At 43.7% G+C, this 18,004-nt stretch overlaps 1 protein-coding gene across 1 annotated transcript in view; it reads left to right on the top strand.

Moving 5' to 3' along the window:
* The first annotated feature begins 893 nt into the window (after positions 1 to 893).
* Positions 894 to 18,004, top strand: part of WASF2 (WASP family member 2) — a 75,062-nt gene continuing 57,951 nt past the window's right edge. The window contains exon 1 of the mRNA XM_021684153.2: positions 894 to 1,063. The gene's annotated coding sequence lies outside the window, so the exon portion shown is untranslated. The remainder of the gene's footprint in view (positions 1,064 to 18,004) is intronic.

The raw sequence follows: 18,004 nt of genomic DNA, 5'->3' as shown, positions 1-18,004 counted from the left end.
GGTTGTTTCAAATTCCCTGGGTGACCCAGGGTAAATCCTGGAGTTTTCCATTTTCTCTCCTGCAAAACGAGGACAATATCCGCCTTACAGAGTTGATCTAGAGAACTAAATGAGAGATTTTCGCTAACTTGTGAATCTGTCATATGGTATCCAGCTGCAGCCTTTTATAATCAACAAGACGCACATATACCCAACTCAGGCGTGCAGCCTCAACAAACGCGCCCGGACATGAGGCAGACATGACTGCTCCTATTTTGCAGAAGGACAAAACTGAGACCCAGATAAGTTCAGGGAAGTCGTCTGAGGTCGCAGAATGAGGCGGCGGCTGACCACGGTCTCGGCTCACCTGACCCTTGCCTGTCAGAACCAGCTCCCAGTCCCAGGACCCCAGACCTCGCCCCGGAAGACCCATTCAGCGGCTCACTGGAGCCTATGACTCACTCTCCCCACCCTACTTTCGGTCGGGCCCGAGACCTAGAGAGGAGAGGCAAAACTATCTGCAACTTGAGGGGTGTCCATAGAAAGCTCATGGTTTTGGCCCCTTCCTTCCACCAAAAATCCTGGTTCTTTGAACTCTAACAAGAAGAATCCATCTTTCAATACACTTTGTACGAGGTTTTACACTTTCTTAGGTGGGATTTTCCTACCTTGAATTTAGGAGTTGACTCAGTTTAATCTCCACCCCCACTTCACTTGGTTTGCCCTCCCGCTGTTTACTCCGATTGCGGAAGTAGCTCGGGTGGAGCTCCCCGGTCGGTATCCTTGAGTACGTCTTTTGCGTAGCTATTTAACTGGCACTCCACTCAGGCCAATGGGATGCCCGAAAGCCCCAGGGGGGTGGGGCAGAGAGCCAATCAGGGCCGTTGGCGGGGTGTGGCTGCGTCCCAGGGAGGGGAATCGCGTAATGGCGGACGCGGGCTGGGTGAACGCGGCTGGGGGCGTAGCGCGCTGAGGGGGGTCTGGCTGTGTGGCATCCCCGGAGGCGGCCCGCGGGAACAGACCCCGTGCGGGGAAGGGCGGCTGGCCGGCCCATCTGTCGCTGAGGGCGACCGCGCGAGACCAGGTGAGCAACAAGTCCCCGCGGGCGGGCCCCACCGTGAGGCGCCGGCCCGGCCGCGCCGCCACCCCCCACCCCCTGCCCCGAGCCTCGCGGGGTCCCGGGGGAGTGGGTGGCGCGCCTCCTGCCGCGGATGGGGAGTGCCCGGTCGAGCGGTCAGCGCGGGGTGGCCTAGAACTCTACACTCCCCTCCCCAGAAAGGAGGTGTCCTGGAGATCCCCTCGGAGACTTGGAGGGGCCGGCGAATCTGTGAGGCTGCGAAAGTGCCCCCAACCTGACCTGGCGCTGCCACTCACTCGCTGTGTGACCTTGGGCAAGTCACTTCCCTCTCTGGGCCTCAGTTTCCCTATTTGTAAAACGAAGGCTTTGCAGGCAGTTGTACATGAGTTGGATCTCAGATATTCTTGGAGATCTTGGGCAGGTTCTTCTCCAGGCGGAGCTTCAGTTTCCATCTCTGGGCCATGAAGGAATTGTAGTGCTCTTTGAGATCCCTGGCCTGCTAAGTTGAGGAGTGGCGGAGAGGACTGTGTGCACGTACGTGTGTGTGTGTGTGTGTGTATGTATGTATGTATATGTACAGGATGGTTCTGCAGGGTAAGGAGGAGAGTTGGCTAAAGGGGCTCTTGCATGAAGGCTGGATGGATCCCAGGTGTCTCGGTCCTCCAGGATCCTAGAGCCTCTGAGATGGCAAAGTTTTATACACTGGTGCTCCATAGCATCAGAGGAGAGGAAAGCATCCTTGGAATCTCTTGGGGCAGTGATTGAAATTTAGGCCCGAAAGAATTCAGGAGGGTTAGGAGTAGGAGGGGGAGCATTTATGGTGCTCCTACTGTGTACCAGCCCTTGTTTAGGCTTATGTTTTTACTTAATTTTTACAGCCGCTGTTGAGAATTTACACATAAGGAAACTGAGTTTCAGAGAAATAAGTAACTTGTCCAAGGTCACACGGTGAGGTACAGCACTTATCAACCATAACGTGGTTTCCTTTGAGAATCACCAGACAAGGGGGAAGTCATTGTCCACTTAAAAGAAGTTTGCTTTGTCACAAACGGGGGGAGGGGTCTGGTCCCAGACACTTGAATTGACCTCTGGCATGGAGACAGGCTGGACCTTGATCTCTGGATGGCTAATTATAAGTGCATTCCCTTTCTTCAGTCTGTGACTTGGAAAGGACCATTTGTAAATTGTAAAAGTTACTTTGAAGTATGTCAGAACCTCAAAGAACTCAGTTTGAATCCTGACTGGGTGACTTGTAGAAGTTCACCAACTGTTGGTGTATAGACTTGACTCTTAGTTCAGAGGTGCCAGGCCAGTTACCTTTTCTCCTCCCTAAGAAGGCTAAATTTTCTTGGGATGAGAGAAATTTCCCACTTGTTCAAATTTCTTTGGATTCCTGGAACGAAAGTTTCAGTATCCTGCCTCTGATGAAGTGTAATGTTCCTTCCTTTCTTTGTGTTCCCTGTTATCTGACTTGTAGATGAGTGAAGATTGTGGACCTGGAGTCAGAGACTAGTAGTTGGATACGATAAATTGTAGCCCTTAATTTTTCCAAGCCTCAGCTTTTGGTTAATCAAAATGGTAGGACCGGCAGTGTATTGTTCCCATATGTCAATGGTAGGGAAGAAAATTGGGAAGAGGAAGTTGCTGAGAAAGAGGGCGTTTCCTAGCAGTGGAGCCAATATGTATTTCTTTGTTTGAAATTCTAAAACCAGAAAAGCAGCAACTGAAGGAGGAAGGAAGGAAAGAACTGTGAAACTCTTCTTCCACGTCAGCTCTCTTTAAGAGCTGTTCCTGTTGCTGTCCCTGTCCGAGGCCCTGCTTTCACAGAAAAAGTCAATTGTAATTTGTTCAAAGTTGAGAAATTGTATTCTAGAATGATACCTTTATTTTTTATTTATTTTTAATTTTTATTTATTTATTTAAGATAGAGCACAAGCAGAGGGAGCCCCAGGCTCCCTGCTGAGCAAGGAGCCTGATTCAGGACTCGGGACTCCACTCCAGGACCCTGAGATCATGACCTGAGCGGAAGGCAGAGGCTTAACCGACTGAGCCACCCAGGCGTCCCTAGAATGATAATTTTAGATATGCAACCCTTTTAATTTCTTAAAAGTCAGAACATTTTACTGAGTTTGTTGTTTACCAGTGGATGATTCTTTTTCTCAACTTAATTGCCAGTTGCAGTCTTTGGCCTGTCTTAACTGTGATTTAAATTAGTGAATTTCAACCTAAGAAGAATTGATCTAGATACTGGATGATGCAGATACCGCCGTCACTTGAAAAAACACATAAGGGTGTGTTTGAGTTTTGACATTTGTTAAAAGTCTTTTTAATGCTTCGTTTTACAGGATTGTGTATGTGTGAATAGTTGTTAAGGCATTGAATTTATTTTATCTGAAGATCTACCTTCATTCTCTATATTAGTTATATTTTCTGTATAAGACAGACTTAATTATCATACCAGTCCATAGTACCTTGGGGCCAAAAAAAAAAAAAAAACCAACAACCACACCACATCAGTTCTTGGGACCAGATGTTTTTTGAATATAGAACTTTTGGGATTTTAGAAAAGGAATATGGTACATGTACTGTGTGTTACGTAACATCCCAGTGAGGTGAGGGGCAGCACCTTGTAATCAAACACATTACCATTTCTGTAGTAAATGTTCATTCCAACTGGTATAAATAAATACTATAAATAGCCTCATGTCATTTCATGTTGGGTTTTGCTACCAAATGAATAATGAAAAACTTATTTTTACAGCCTTTTAGATTTTGGAATTGAAGTTAAGGGATTGTGGATAAATGGGTAAAACTTATATGGGTCCATATAAGTTTGGATAAAAGTTATATGATGACAAGGACAATTACAAGGAAAAATATTGTAAGCCAAACTAATTTCAAAGCTGTGGGTCCTAAAAACGGTAGTACATGGAAGACAGTTTTTGTTCATGTGCTTCTTTCATGTAATTGTCTTATTATAATTAATACGTGCCAATGTACATTTTTCCTTAAGTACCCAAATTTACTTTTTTTTTTTTAAAGATTTTATTTATTTAGTTCACAGAGAGAGGGAACACAAGCAGGGGGAGAGGGAGAAGCAGGCTTCCTGCTGAACAGGAAGCCCGATGCGGGGCTCCATCCCAGAACCCTGGGATCATGACCTGAGCCGAAGGCAGACACCTAACAACTGAGCCACCCAGGCGCCCCTCAAATTTACCTTTTAATACCCTCCTTGTTCCCTTTTTTAGATCTTTGAATGGCACCCTACCCTTCTTTTTAATTTTAATTTTAATTTATTTTTATTATTTTTTTTCCCTACACCTCTTTTTAAAAAAGTAATTTATAGGGTCTTGTGCTCACCGGTTTTTGTGTAACAGTTAAGAGAATTATACCTTTGGGGCGCCTGGGTGGCTAAGTCGTTAAGCGTCTGCCTTCGGCTCGGGTCATGATCCCCGGGTCCTGGGATTGAGCCCCGCATCGGGCTCCCTGCTCGGCGGGAAGCCTGCTTCTCCTTCTCCCACTCCCCCTGCTTGTGTTCCCTCTCTCTCTGTGTCTCTCTGTGTCAAATAAGTAAATGAAATCTTAAAAAAAAAAGAGAGAGAGAATTGTACCTTTTTCTGTATAATTCAGAGAAAGACTAATTAGGTGAGGATCTGTAGATTTATGTTTGCAGAATTTAAAGCTCATTCTCTCTTCAGGGTGGTCTTTAGTATGAGGTCATCACTGCTGGGTAGGATTTAGGTTGAAAAAATAATTTTTTATTTTATTTTATTTTTTAAAGTAAGCTCTGTGCCCAGTGTGGGGCTTGAATTCACAACCCCAGGATCAAGAGTTGCATCCTCTACTGACTGAAAAGTTTTTAATTTTGGGATGTCTAGTTGGCGCAGTCAGTAGAGCATGTGATGCTTGATCTTGAGAGTGTGAGTTCAAGCCCCACTTTGGGGGTAGAGTTTACTTAACAATATTTTTTATTTCTAATTTTTGAAGCTTCCACAGTTTGAATATCTTGGTAAGGAGTTTAATAAAATATATTTAATTTAGAGTATTTTTATTTTAAGTGTATGCTATATGAGAAATTTGAATTTACCAGCCTTATGAATTTGGGTGATTTCTTTAAATGGCCAGGTCCTCTAGGAGTAAATTAAAAAAAAACTCTATTCTTTACTCTTCTTGGGCAGTTCAGCTATAGAGTGAGGTAGACTGGTGGTGTTGGAGGTGAAAGAATTATTTCTTCTCTTTAAAAGAGGCCCCATGGGAAACCTCGGTTGAGCGTCTGCCTTCAGCTTGGGTCATGATCCCAGGGTGCTGGGATCGAGTCCCACATTGGGCTCCTTGCTCAGGGGGGAGCCTGCTTCTCCCTCTGCCCCTCCCTCTGCTTGTGCTCGCTCACTCTCTCTCTCTGACAAATAAGTAAATAAAAATCTTTTTAAAAAAAGAAGCCTCATGACAGCATGAATTTGAGAGATTCTGGCCTTCAGGATACCCCGTAGCCTCCTGATTTGTGGGCCTCAAATTCATCCTCCTACTTGGGGTGTCTCCATAGTTCCTGCGAATGGTACTTTTACTGTCTAGGAGATAGAAAGGGTATAGAACAGCATATCAGGAGTTGCAGGTGGATTCGGTGTATGACTGGACTAGGCAATAGGAGCAATTCTTATCCAGACTACCCCAGTTTCTTCTATTTTATAAGCACTGATAGAATTGCAAAAGAACTACAGTTGGTGGACTAACATCCTTTTCCAAGGTACTCTGTTGTGACTGTGGATAAGCTCTTCAAGACAGGAACTGTGTCTTGTACTTCTTTTGTATTCTGTAATGCATCAAACTTGTCTTGCATTAGAATTTACCATTAAGACATATTCATATCTGGGGGTGCCTGGTGGCTCAGTTGTTAAGCGTCTGCCTTCAGCTCGGGTCATGATCCCAGGGGCCTGGGATCGGGCTCCCAGCTCTGTGGGAAGCCTGCTTCTCCCTCTCCCCCTGCTTGTGTTCCCTCTCTCGCTGTGTCTCTCTCTGTCAAATAAATAAAATTAAAAAAAAAATTCATATCTGGGTTGGGAGCTCTGATGTCAGTACACAGCTCGGGTTGAGAACCATAGACATAAGCGTATTGTAGGTGCTCAATAAATATACATTGGTTACTTTTTTCTTTTTAGATTTTATTATTTTAGAGAGAGAGAGAGTGGGGAGGGGAAGGAGCAGAGGGAGAGAAACAAGCAGACCCCACACTGAGCGTGGAGCCTGGCACCCAGGGCTTGATCCCACAGCCCTGAGATCGTGACCTGAGCCAAAACCGAGACTCAGACGCTTTAACCAACTGAACCACCCAGGTGCCCCTATATGTTGGTTACTTTGCTGCTGGTCCTGGCATGCGTTGGGTAGGGTGGAAGAGGACCCAGAGTTTTTCATAAAGTAAATAGCTTTTTTCTTTCTTTCTTTCTTTCTTTTTTTTTTTTAAGAGATGGTGGGGGCGGGAAGGGGCAGAGGGGGAGAGAGAGAATCTTAAGCAGGCTCCATGCCCAGTGGAGAGCCCAGTGCAGGGCTTGATCTCACAACCCTGATATCATGACCTGAGCCGAAATCAGTAGTCGGATATTTAACCAACTGAGCTACCCAAGCGCCCCCAGCAAAAGGGCTTTCCCAGATACCGACACAGTTGGCAGATCTGGACCCATAGGCAATTCATTGCTAGTTAGTTACTCTGCCATGATTTTGTGACTTAGGCAGGATTAGACAGAGTCTGTGTCTACAGGCAACTGTAAGTTTTATTTCTGGGGTAGTGGTTTTACTTAGTAAGACTGATTAGGGTGACAGTTGCTAAATTGGGAATAGGTACAAAATGCAATAATTGATATTTGGGAGAGAGAGGGGGGCTGCTGGGCACCAGTGATGCCAAGGGATAAAATGGAAGGTTTAGTTTGACTGGGTCTCCAACACACAACACAATGTATGGAACATAGTTGGTGTTCTGTAACTTTTTATTGACTGAAGAAATGAATGGTTCTTTGTTTTGGAAAGAGGCTTATAAGCTATGAAATAAGACACTTCCTACTCCTTCTGAACTGAGCTAAGATGTCATCTCTTCCATGAAGCCTTCCCAGGAAAAATTAAGTGACTCCTTTGTATGTTTTCTCTCTCTCTCTCTTTTTTTTTTTAAGATTTTATTTATTTGAGAGACCGAGCTTGAGCGGGGGGGGGGGGGGGCGCGAGAGGGAGAAGCAGACTCCCCACTGAGCAGGGAGCCCGACTCCAACTCCCTCCGGGCTTGATCCCAGGATCCTGGATCGTGACCTGAGTCAAAGGCAGACACTTAACCGACTGAGCCACCCAGGCGCCCCTGTTTTCTCCTTTGTTAAAATATTTATCAGATTGTCAAATCTGATATTAGACAAATTGCAAAATTCTTCTCCCTGCCTGACCATGAGCTCCTTAGGAGCAGAACTGAATTATTCATTTTTGTTATGACTGGTGCTCAACACATGATAAAGGCTTAGTAGATGCTAATAATGCTTAAACCATGACCTCTGTCTTCTACTTCATTCTTGTAGGTTTTGCTTTTCTTCCAATTCATAGTCTTTACAGTTCAGATCAGCAAACATTTATTGAGTGTCTTCTGAGAGGTAGGTCTTTCTTAGGCCTTGGGGTAGGGTTTCCCAACCTTGACACTATTGACATTTTGGCGGGATAATCTGTTATTATGGAGGGCTGTCTTGTGCGTTGTGGGATGTTTAGCAGCGTCTCTGGTCTTTACTCACTACCTGTTAGTACCCTCTTCTCAGTAGCTCTGACAACCAAAAATGTCTCCAGATACTGTGAAACATCTCCCAGGGGGCACAGTTTCCCCCTGTTGAGAACTATATGGAGGATAGGGGTGGTAGAATCATAGAGGGAAGTAAATGTAGATGTTCTTAGGTATGCACTCTCCTTTTATTCCTTCTTTCTAGTTATACAATCTCTTGTTTATGACTTTTGGATAAGAAAGAAAAATGAGGGTATGCCTGGGTGGCTCAGTCAGTTAAGCGTCTGCCTTTGGCTCAGGTCGTGATCCCAGGGTCCTGGGATTGAGTCCAGCATCCTCATGGAGCTCCTTGCTCAGCGGGAAGCCTGCTTCTCCTTTTGCCTGCTGCTCCCCCTGCTTGTGCTCTCTCTATCTCTCTTTCTCTCTGACAAACAAATAAAATCTTTAGAGGCACCTAGGTAGCTCACTCACTCTCTCTCAAATAAATAAATAAAATCTTAAAAAAAAAAGAAAAATGAGGGAAACCAGGAAGTAACAGCCTTAAAATAGCCCCATTATTTTCATTTTCTGTTTAAATTTTATTTTATTTGGTTTAAATATGTTAGAGCAGGGGAGCATGGATGGCTTAGTTGTTAAGCGTCTGCCTTTGGCTCGGGTTGTGATCCCAGGGTTCTGGGATCGAGCCCCGTATCGGGCTCCCTGCTCAGTGGGAATCTCCCTCTCCCACTCCCTCTGCTTGTGTTCCCTCTCGATGTCTCCCTCTTTCTGTCAAATAAATAAATAAAATCTTAATAAAAAATTATAAATATATTAGCAGTACAGATAGATAGCTGAATTATTTATACAGATCTATGTAAATTTAGTTTCTACTGCTGATTAGTGGAGTAAAGAACTAGACTATTACTACCTTGCATAAAAGATTTTCTCAGAAAAGCTCACAGCTGAAAAGTTTAACACCTAGAGAAAAATCAGCATTGGTTTTATAGAAGACTTGCCAGGACTTGTCAGGATTCTTCTTCGATAATTTCTGATGGCCCTACATAGATACTTTATAACTCTAAAAAAAATTATGTTGGGCGCCTGGGTGGCTCAGTTGGTTAAGCAAATGCCTTTGGCTCAGGTCATGATCCTGGAGTCCCGGGATCGAGTCCCACATCGGGCTCCCTGCTCAGCAGGGAGTCTGCTTCTCCCTCTGACCCTCCTCCCTCTCGTGCTCTCTCTCATTCTCTCTCTCGCAAAAAAAAAAATAATAAAAAATAAAAAAATTATGTTAAGCTAATGGGCGTGTTTTTCTGAGCTCAGTATTTTTTTGTCATAGGTAGATTGGTCAAGGCAATGGTTCTTGGTCCCTTGGGGCATTCATAAAGTGATTACAAGTTAGTAGTAACATTTGGGGACTTTACTCTCCTTTGACCAATCCTCCACAATATAACATAATCATTCATGTCTTAGTCACCATTAAAGTGATGTTGAATGCGTTTTTTCCTGTTCCATTTGAAGTTGTGAATGGTACTCTGGAGAATTCAAATGTATAGTTATGAATGGTATCTCAGAATAGTTACCATTTATGCAAATGAAACACACTTCTTAACTTAGAAACCAAACAGAATTGAATTAGAAAAGAGAAGAATAGAAACAAGAATTGTTGAATGCTTGCAGAGGAAATAATGTTCAGATATAGAAATATCTCAGAAAAATTTGCTCTTCGTGATTTCTACACACCAATAAAGAAAAATAATTTGAGATTGTTGGGAGAGGCTATTAAACTTTGCCTGTAATATTACTTTTCAAGCTGTTTTTCTTTTCTGGTAAAATATGGGAGTCTGAGGCATACTCTCTTAGTTGTAAGATTAATTCCAGTTGAATAGAAGTATGGTTCTTATTTTTAGAATATAGAAGCCCTTTTGAAAAGAAGCAGTGGTTCAGCTTAGTTCCAATTTGAGTGAATATGTGTGTGTATATGCACACATACATATATAAACACATACATATGATGTGGCTTACAGTGATACTTAAATTATGTAATTGACATAGTAAAATAACAATTCTTTTACTCTCAAGTATTCAAAAGTGAGACCTTCTTCTCCCCTGAGTATTAAAAAGCAGTCTAAAAAGCTTTCTCTTGGGCTCCTGGGTGGCTCAGTTGGTTAAGCAACTGCCTTTGGCTCGGGTCATGATCCTGGGGTCCTGGGATCGAGTCCCACATCGGGCTCCCTGCTCATTGGGGAGCCTGCTTCTCTCTCCCTCTGCCTGCCATTCCCCCTGCTTGTGCTCTTCTCTGTCAGATAAATAAATACAATCTTTAAAAATAAATAAAAAATTTAAAAAAGCTTTCTCTTTTTTTTTTTTTAAGATTTTATTTATTTATTTGAGAGAGAGAGAATGAGAGAGAGCACATGAGAGGGGGGAGGGTCAGAGGGAGAAGCAGACTCCCTGCCGAGCAGGGAGCCCGATGCGGGACTCGATCCAGGGACTCCGGGATCATGACCTGAGCCGAAGGCAGTCGCTTAACCAACTGAGCCACCCAGGCGCCCAAAAGCTTTCTCTTTTTTAAAAAAAATTTTATTTATTTTTGAGAGAGAGAGCGAGCACAAACGGGAGGAGGGGCAGAGGGAGAAGCAGACTCCCCGCTGAGGAGCCCGATGGGACTTGATCCCAGGACTCTGGAATCATGACCTGAGCCAAAGGCAGACACTTAACCAACTGAGCCACCCAGGTGCCCCTAAAAACCTTTCTCTTAAATCATATCTTGAGAAATTGTGTTTCACTGTGTAGAAGGAGGTCTTAGGCCATGCCCATTGATGTTCCTTGCCATTCACAATTGGGAACTCTAAATTTCCCTTTGTAGAATATTGATAGTCTTTAAAGAATAGTATTCCTGATACCAAAGTCATTTGTGGAATTGTGAAAAGTAGAAGAACAACTTTGCCCCTTTTTACTTTTAAAACTCTTTAGCATTCATTTGCAGTGAAAAATCGCAAACCACAGTGCTCCCGCTTTGGCATATGCCATTATAGTCACTCCCCAGCACTTGAGATAAGTTATGTTAGTAGCTACATTTTATAGGTAAACAAGCTCGGAGAGGTTAAGTAACTTCCTTAGAGTCACTCAACTAATAATTGCAGATTTGAGTTGAACACTGTCTTTTTTCCCCCCTTCAATGTACTCTACAGCCTCTAGCTATCTATCATCTATCTGAAGTATAGTTGACACACAATATTACATTAGTTTCAAGTGTACAATGTAATGATTTGATAATGCTCACTACAAGTATCATAACAGGCCTATTGTAATACCTTTGACTATATTACCTACGTTGTACCTTTCATCCCTGTGACTTCTGTTCTTTTTTTTCATCCGTGTGACTTATACATTCCATAACTAGAAGCCTGTACCTCTCACTCCCCTTCACCCATTTTGCTCATCCTCCCAGCCCACTCTCCTTTATTTTTACTTTTTTAATTAGTTAATTATTTTTATGTATTCATTATTTATTTATTTGTCAGAGAGAGTGCACACAAGCAGGGAAAGCATACAAGTAGGGGGAGCGGCAGGCAGAGGGAGAAGCAGGCTCCCCGAGCCCCATGAGGGACTTGGTGCCAGGACCCCAGGATCATGACCTGAGCCAAAGGTAGACGTTTAACCCACTGAGCCACCCAGGCGTCTGTATTTTTAATTTTTTTGAAAGATGTTATTTATTTATTTATTTAAAAGATTTTTATTTATTCATTTGACAGGGAGAGACACAGCAAGAGAGGGAACACAAGCAGGGGGAGTGGGAGAGGGAGAAGCAGGCTTCCCGCTGAGCAGGGAGCCCGATGGCGGGGCTCAATCCCAGGACCCTGGGATCGTGACCTGAGCCGAAGGCAGATGCTTAACGACTGAGCCACCCAGGCGCCCCTTTTAAATTTTTTTAAAAGATTTTATTTATTTATTTGACAGAGAGAGAGAGCAGGAACACAACTGGGGGCCTGGGAGAGGGAGAAGCCGACTCCTGCTGAGCAGGGAGCCCAATGCGGGGTTCCATCCCAGGACCCTGAGATCATGACCTGAGCCGAAGGCAGACGCTTAACAACTGAGCCACCCAGGCACCCCTGAAAGATTGTATTTATTTATTTGAGGGAGAGCAGAGAGAGAGAGAGCGCACACAAAGTGGGGGAGGGGCAGAGGGAGAAGCAGGCTCCGCAGTGAGCACAGAGCCCCAACAGGGCTTGATTCCAGGACTCTGAGATCATGACCTGAGCTGACATAAGAGTCATATGCTTAACCGACTGAGCCACCCAAGGGCCCCTGTCCTTTATTTTTTTTAGTGAGGTTTTTTCTTTTTTTTTAATTTAATCAGATTGTTAATTTAATTTAATTTTTTAAAAAAGATTTTATTTGTTATTTATTTGACAGAGAGAGTACGTGCAGGGGGAGTGGCAGACAGAGGCAGAGGGAGAGGGAGATGCAGACTTCCCGCAGAGCAGGGGAGCCTGATGTGGGACTAGATCCCAGGACCCTGGGATCATGACCTGAGTTCAAGGCAATCGCTTAGCTGGCTGAGCCACCCAGGTGCCCTAATCAGTTTTTTAATGCTACAGTTTACATACTGTGAAATGGACAGAAATGCAAGTATATAATCAGATGAGTTTTGACAAGTGTAAACACATGTGTAGCCAACACCCCAGTCAAGAGATAGAACATTTCCATAACCTTACAGTGTTCCCTCACACACCCAGTCAGTCCCCACTGTCTTAGAGGCAACCACTGTTCTGATTTCTGTCCTTACAAATTAATTTTGCCTGTTCGTGACTCCTACCATATGCACTCTTTTGTGTCTGAATTCTCCTGTTCTATATAAAATTTTTGGAATTCATCCACATTGATGTGTATATCAGTATGAACCCAGGTCTTTTGATGTGTATCTAGGATTCTTTCCAACAAACTATAGCTCCTTTAATTTGCTTAATCTTATATCACATCTTTTTTTTTTTTTTGCTTTGGTATTTGCATGTAATTTACTTCCCTTTTCTAATACATTAGATTTATTTGTTTTTTAAAATCTCTTTGAAATTACAAAAGTAATACATGCTCATTGCAACAAATTACACAATCAGAAGTGAATAAAGAGTGAAAGTTACCTCAGATTTATTTATTTATTTATTTTTTTGCCTTTTTTTTTTTTAAGATTCCATTTATTTATTCATGAGAGACAGAGAGAGAGAGAGAGAGAGAGAAGCAGGCTCCCAAGGAGCAGGGAGCCCGATGCGGGACTCGATCCCAGGACCCCGGGATCATGACCTGAGCCGAAGGCAGACGTCTAACCATCTGAGCCACCCAGGCGCCCACCTCAGATTTATTTTTATTTCTGCCTTTTTCCAATTATGAAAATAATGAGTGCTCTTTGTAAAAATTGTTTTTTAAATTGGCCAAATTCAAAAAGTATGAAGCAGAGAATAAGAATCATCCATGATCCTACCAGTTAGCATTTATTTATTTATTTATTTTCAAAATATTTATTTATTTGACAGAGAAAGAGAGTGTGTGCTTGCACAGGAGAGTGGGGGGGAGGGGGAGAGGGGGAGAAGCAGACTCCTTGCTGCCGTGATCCCAGGAGCTTGAGATCATGACCTGAGCCAAAACCAAGATTGAGACGTTTAACTGACTGAGCCACCCAGGTGCCCCACTACCAGTTAGCATTTTGACTTATTTTCCTCTTTCTCTGCATTTTGTTTACCATCGCTGAGACCATAGTTTAGGGATTTTTAGGTTTCCCTTCTTCCATTAGGTTTGTCACATCCACGTTAATCAGTTTTTGTTGTTTCAGTATTCATGCTTTTGGCCATCCTAAATTTAAGTAGCTGGCAGTGATCTTCGCTGGGTTGGCCTCATTGGGCATCTTTATTTATTTAAGATTTTATTTATTTATTTCAGAGAGAGCGCGCACAAGCAAGGAGGAGAAGAAGGAGAGGCAGGCTCTCCACTGAGCAGGGAGCCCCAATGCGGGGCTAGATCCCAGGTCGCCAGGATTGTGACCTGAGCCAAAGGGACTGAGCCACCGAGACGCCCCTGTTTATTTATTTTTTAAAAAGATTTTTATTTATTTGAGAGAGAGCAAGAGAGAAAGAGAGAGAACAAGCCGGGGGGGGAGGGGCAGTGGGAGAGGGGGAAGCTGACTCCCCGCTGAACAGGGAGCCCGATGTGGGGCTCGATCCCAGGACCCCGAGATCATGACCTGAGCCGAAGGCAGACACCTAACTGTGAACCACCTAGGCACCCCTGGGCATCATTTTTTAATATTTCCTTCCTGTGCAGTCTTTCATCATTCACCTCATTCTTGAATATCCAACACCCAACATTTCTTGCATAGTAGGAGACATTATAGTTCTGTGGTTATGAGTGTAGATTCTGGAGTCAGTCCATCTGAGTTCAAATGTAGCCTCTTTACACTTACTGGCTCTGTATGTAATCTTGGGCAATGACTCAACCTCAGTTTTCTCATGTGTAAAATGGAGACCTGTGTAATTTTTCTGTAAAATACAGAGCATATCTCAGAGGGTATTAGAAGAATTAAATGACATCATTATCATTAGTCCAGTGCTCAATAAATGTTAACAGTTGTTGTAAATTAGGAAATGGCATATTTGGTTGGATACATCATCTATCTAGCCCTGAATTCTGCTTGTGGGAAAGGGATGAAAATGTCAGCTTCAAAATTTAGGACTGTGTTGCCCCAAATTCATAATTTCTCTTAGGAATTTCTTATGGAAATGTTACCTGTGCATTTATCTAGACTATATACATTATTTTTTCTTATATTCTGTACACCTCATCTGAGTAATGAGTTTTATTACTTTATATGCTGGATTGGGTAGTAAACTATTACTTTTTATTGGTCCTAATAAAAGCAGTAGCTGCTTGGTGGCAAGTGTATACTATGTGCCAGGCAGTGTGCACATTCCTCCTCACAGTGTCCTTCAAATTAGTTATTTACAGATGGGAAAAGTGAGGCCTGAAGAAATTAAGTAACATGCCCTTGGTCACAGCTAAGCCTATTGGTACTAGAATTCAAAGCCTTCCTCCCTCCCTTCCTTCTCCTCCTCCCCCCCCTTTTTTTTTTGACATAAAACTCCTGTCTGAGTCTAAAATCTGGGCTTAAAAAATCATATACTTTATTGTTTCTTTATACTTCTAACTGCTTTTTAAAAAAGATTTTATTTATTTATTTGACAGAGAGAGACACAGTGAAAGAGGGAACACAAGCAGGGGGATTGGGAGAGGGAGAAGCAGGCTTCTCGCTGAGCAGGGAGCCCTATACGGGGCTCGATCCCAGGATCCTGGGATCATGACCTGAGCCGAAGGCAGACGCTTAACAGCTGAGCCACCTACGCGCCCCTTCTAATTGCTTTATAATTTCTAAGGTTTGATGCAGAATCTGTGTTTACCATTTCACATCTTCTTTGTTGTATATTAAAGTGTCCTATCTATCTATAATTTTTTTTATTATTTATTTATTTATTTAAAAGATTTTATTTATTTATTTGAGAGAGACAATGAGAGAGAGAGAGCACAAGAGGGGGTAGTGGGAGAGAGAGAAGCAGACCTCCCCGCTGAGCAGGGAGCCCGATGCGGGACTCGATCCTGGGACTCCAGGATCATGACCTGAGCCGAAGGCAGTCGCTTAACCAACTGAGCCACCCAGGCGCCCTATAATTTTTTTTTTAAAGATTTTATTTCTTTATTTGCCAGAGAGAGACAGGGAGAGCGTGTGCACAAGCAGGGGGAGCAGCAGAAGGAGAGGGAAAGCAGGCTCCCCACAGAGCAGGGAGCCTGACGCTGGACTCGATCACAGGACCCTGGGATCATGACCTGAGCTGAAGGCAGACGCTTAACTGACTGAGCCACCCTGGTGTCCCTATATATTATTATTTTTTTTTTAAAGATTTTTTATTTATTTATTTGACAGAGAGAGACACAGCGAGAGAGGGAACACAAGCAGGAGGAGTGGGAGAAGGAGAAGCAGGCTTCCCGCTGAGCAAGGAGCCCGATGCAGGGCTCGATACCAGGACCCTGGGATCATGACCTGAGCCGAAGGCAGACGCTTAACGACTGAGCCACCTAGGCGCCCCTATTATTATTATTTTTTTAAGATTTTTAAAAATTTATTCATTGACAGAGAGAGAGATACAGAGCACAAGCAGAGGGAGCAGCAGGCAGAGGGAGAGGGAAAAGCAGGCTCCCTGCTGGGGCAAGGATCCCGATGTGGGGCTCCATCCCAGGATCCTGGGATCACGACCTGAGTCGAAGGCAGATGCCCAACTGATTGAACCACCCAGGCGCCCCCCTGTGTATTATTTTTTTTTAAATCTGTAAGCATACAGAAGCTCCTCTGGTCTTTTTGGATGCCTTTATAGGCCTTCTCTATTTTACCTTTTTTCTGCAGTGATGACCACAACTGCACATTCTATTCTAGGTACAGATACACTTTGGTTTGTACAAGGGCAGGATAATGTGTTCAGTGTTTCCAGAGCTTTCATAATAACAGCCAGCATTTTGTTGCGTTTTGTAGCTGTATTCAGGATAAGTCTAGGGACTCTGAAACCCTTTTCTTATATTGTAACAGGTAGCTTAGAGCTCATCATCTGATAGTTATAGTTTGGATTATTTTTCCATTACTGCATTACCTTCTTTTTATATACATGGAAGCTATTTTCCACATTTCTCAACACAACTTTGTACCATCATACTTCTAGCTACTGCTATAGAGTCATCTGCCAACAGAGGAGATTTCACTAGGTAGTTTTTCTAGATAATTTCTAAAAATGTTACTTGGGCTACGTTTCAGCATCCCTGGGGGACCCCTTTGTTTATACATCTTTATCTAAAAGGGGCCTATATCAGGGCACCTGGGTGGCTTAGTTGGTTAAGTGACTGCCTTCGGCTCGGGTTGTGATCCCAGGGTCCTGGGATGGAGCCCCACATCCGGCTCCCTGTTCTGTGGGGAGCCTGCTTCTCCCTCTCCCTCTGCTGCTCCCCCTGCTTGTGCTCTCCTCCCCTCTCTCTCTCAAATAAATAAATAAAATTAAAAAAAAATAAATAAAAGGGGCCTATATCATAACTCTCTTATTTCTGTTTCTAAATGAATTCTCTGGGGGAAAATTGATTGGGTTTTTTTGTTGTTAATTTCATTAAGTAATCTCCACACACTGGGGCTCAAACGCACAACCCGAAGATAAAGAGTTGCATGCTCTTCCAGCTGAGCCAGCTGCCAGAGCATGGTACTCTTTTTTGTTGTTTTTGTTTTGGAGCATGCTATTCTTGATCTTGGGGTCCTGAGTTTGAGCTCCATGTTGGGGGTAGAGTTTACTTAAAAATATAAAACATGGGGGTGCCTGGGTGGCTCAGTTGGTTAAGTATCTGCCTTTGGTTCAGGTCATAATCTCAGGGTCCTAGGATGGAGCCCAAGCATGGGCTCCCTGCTCAGCAGGGAGTCTGCTTCTCCCTCTGCCCCCGCCCCCCTCTTGTGCTTGCTCTTTTTCTCTCTCTCAAATAAGTAAATAAAATCTTTAAATAAATAAAAGATAAACAATAAAATTATTGGGGCTGCTGGCTGGCTCAGTTGGTAGAGCATGTGACTCTTGATCTTGGGGTTGTGAGTTCAAGCCCCATGTTGGGTGTAGAGATTACTTAAAAATCTTTTTTTTTTTTTTAAGATTTTATTCATTTATTTGACAGAGAGGACAAGCAGGGGAGCAGGAGAGGGAGAAGGAGGCTTCCCGCTGAGCAGGGAGCCCGGTGTGGGACTTGATCCCAGGACCCGGAGATCATGACCTGAGCCAAAGGCAGACACTTAACCCACTGAGCCACCCAGGCTGGCTGGCTGGCTTTCCTTCCTTCCTTCCTTCCTTTCCTTCCTTATTTTATTTATTTGACAGAGAGAGACACAGCGAGAGAGAGAGCACAAGCAGGGGGAGTGGGAGAGGGAGAAGCAGGCTTTCTGCTGAGCAGGGAGCCCGATGTGGGGCTCGATCCCAGGACCCCAGGATCGTGATTTGAGCCGAAGGCAGACGCTTAATGACTGAGCCACCTAGGCGCCCCAAAAGAAATCTTTATTTTTTAATTTTCTTTTTTCTTTTTTCTTTTTTCTTTATTCATTTGAGACACAGAGATACAGAGAGGGAACATGAGCAGGGAGAGAGGCAGAGGGAGAGGGAGAAGCAGGCTCC

The sequence above is a fragment of the Neomonachus schauinslandi genome, chromosome 4, assembly GCF_002201575.2.
Source record: "Neomonachus schauinslandi chromosome 4, ASM220157v2, whole genome shotgun sequence".
Lineage (NCBI taxonomy): Eukaryota > Metazoa > Chordata > Mammalia > Carnivora > Phocidae > Neomonachus > Neomonachus schauinslandi.
The sequence above is the reverse complement of the archived record's forward strand: the minus strand, read 5'-3'. Positions and strand labels throughout refer to the sequence as shown.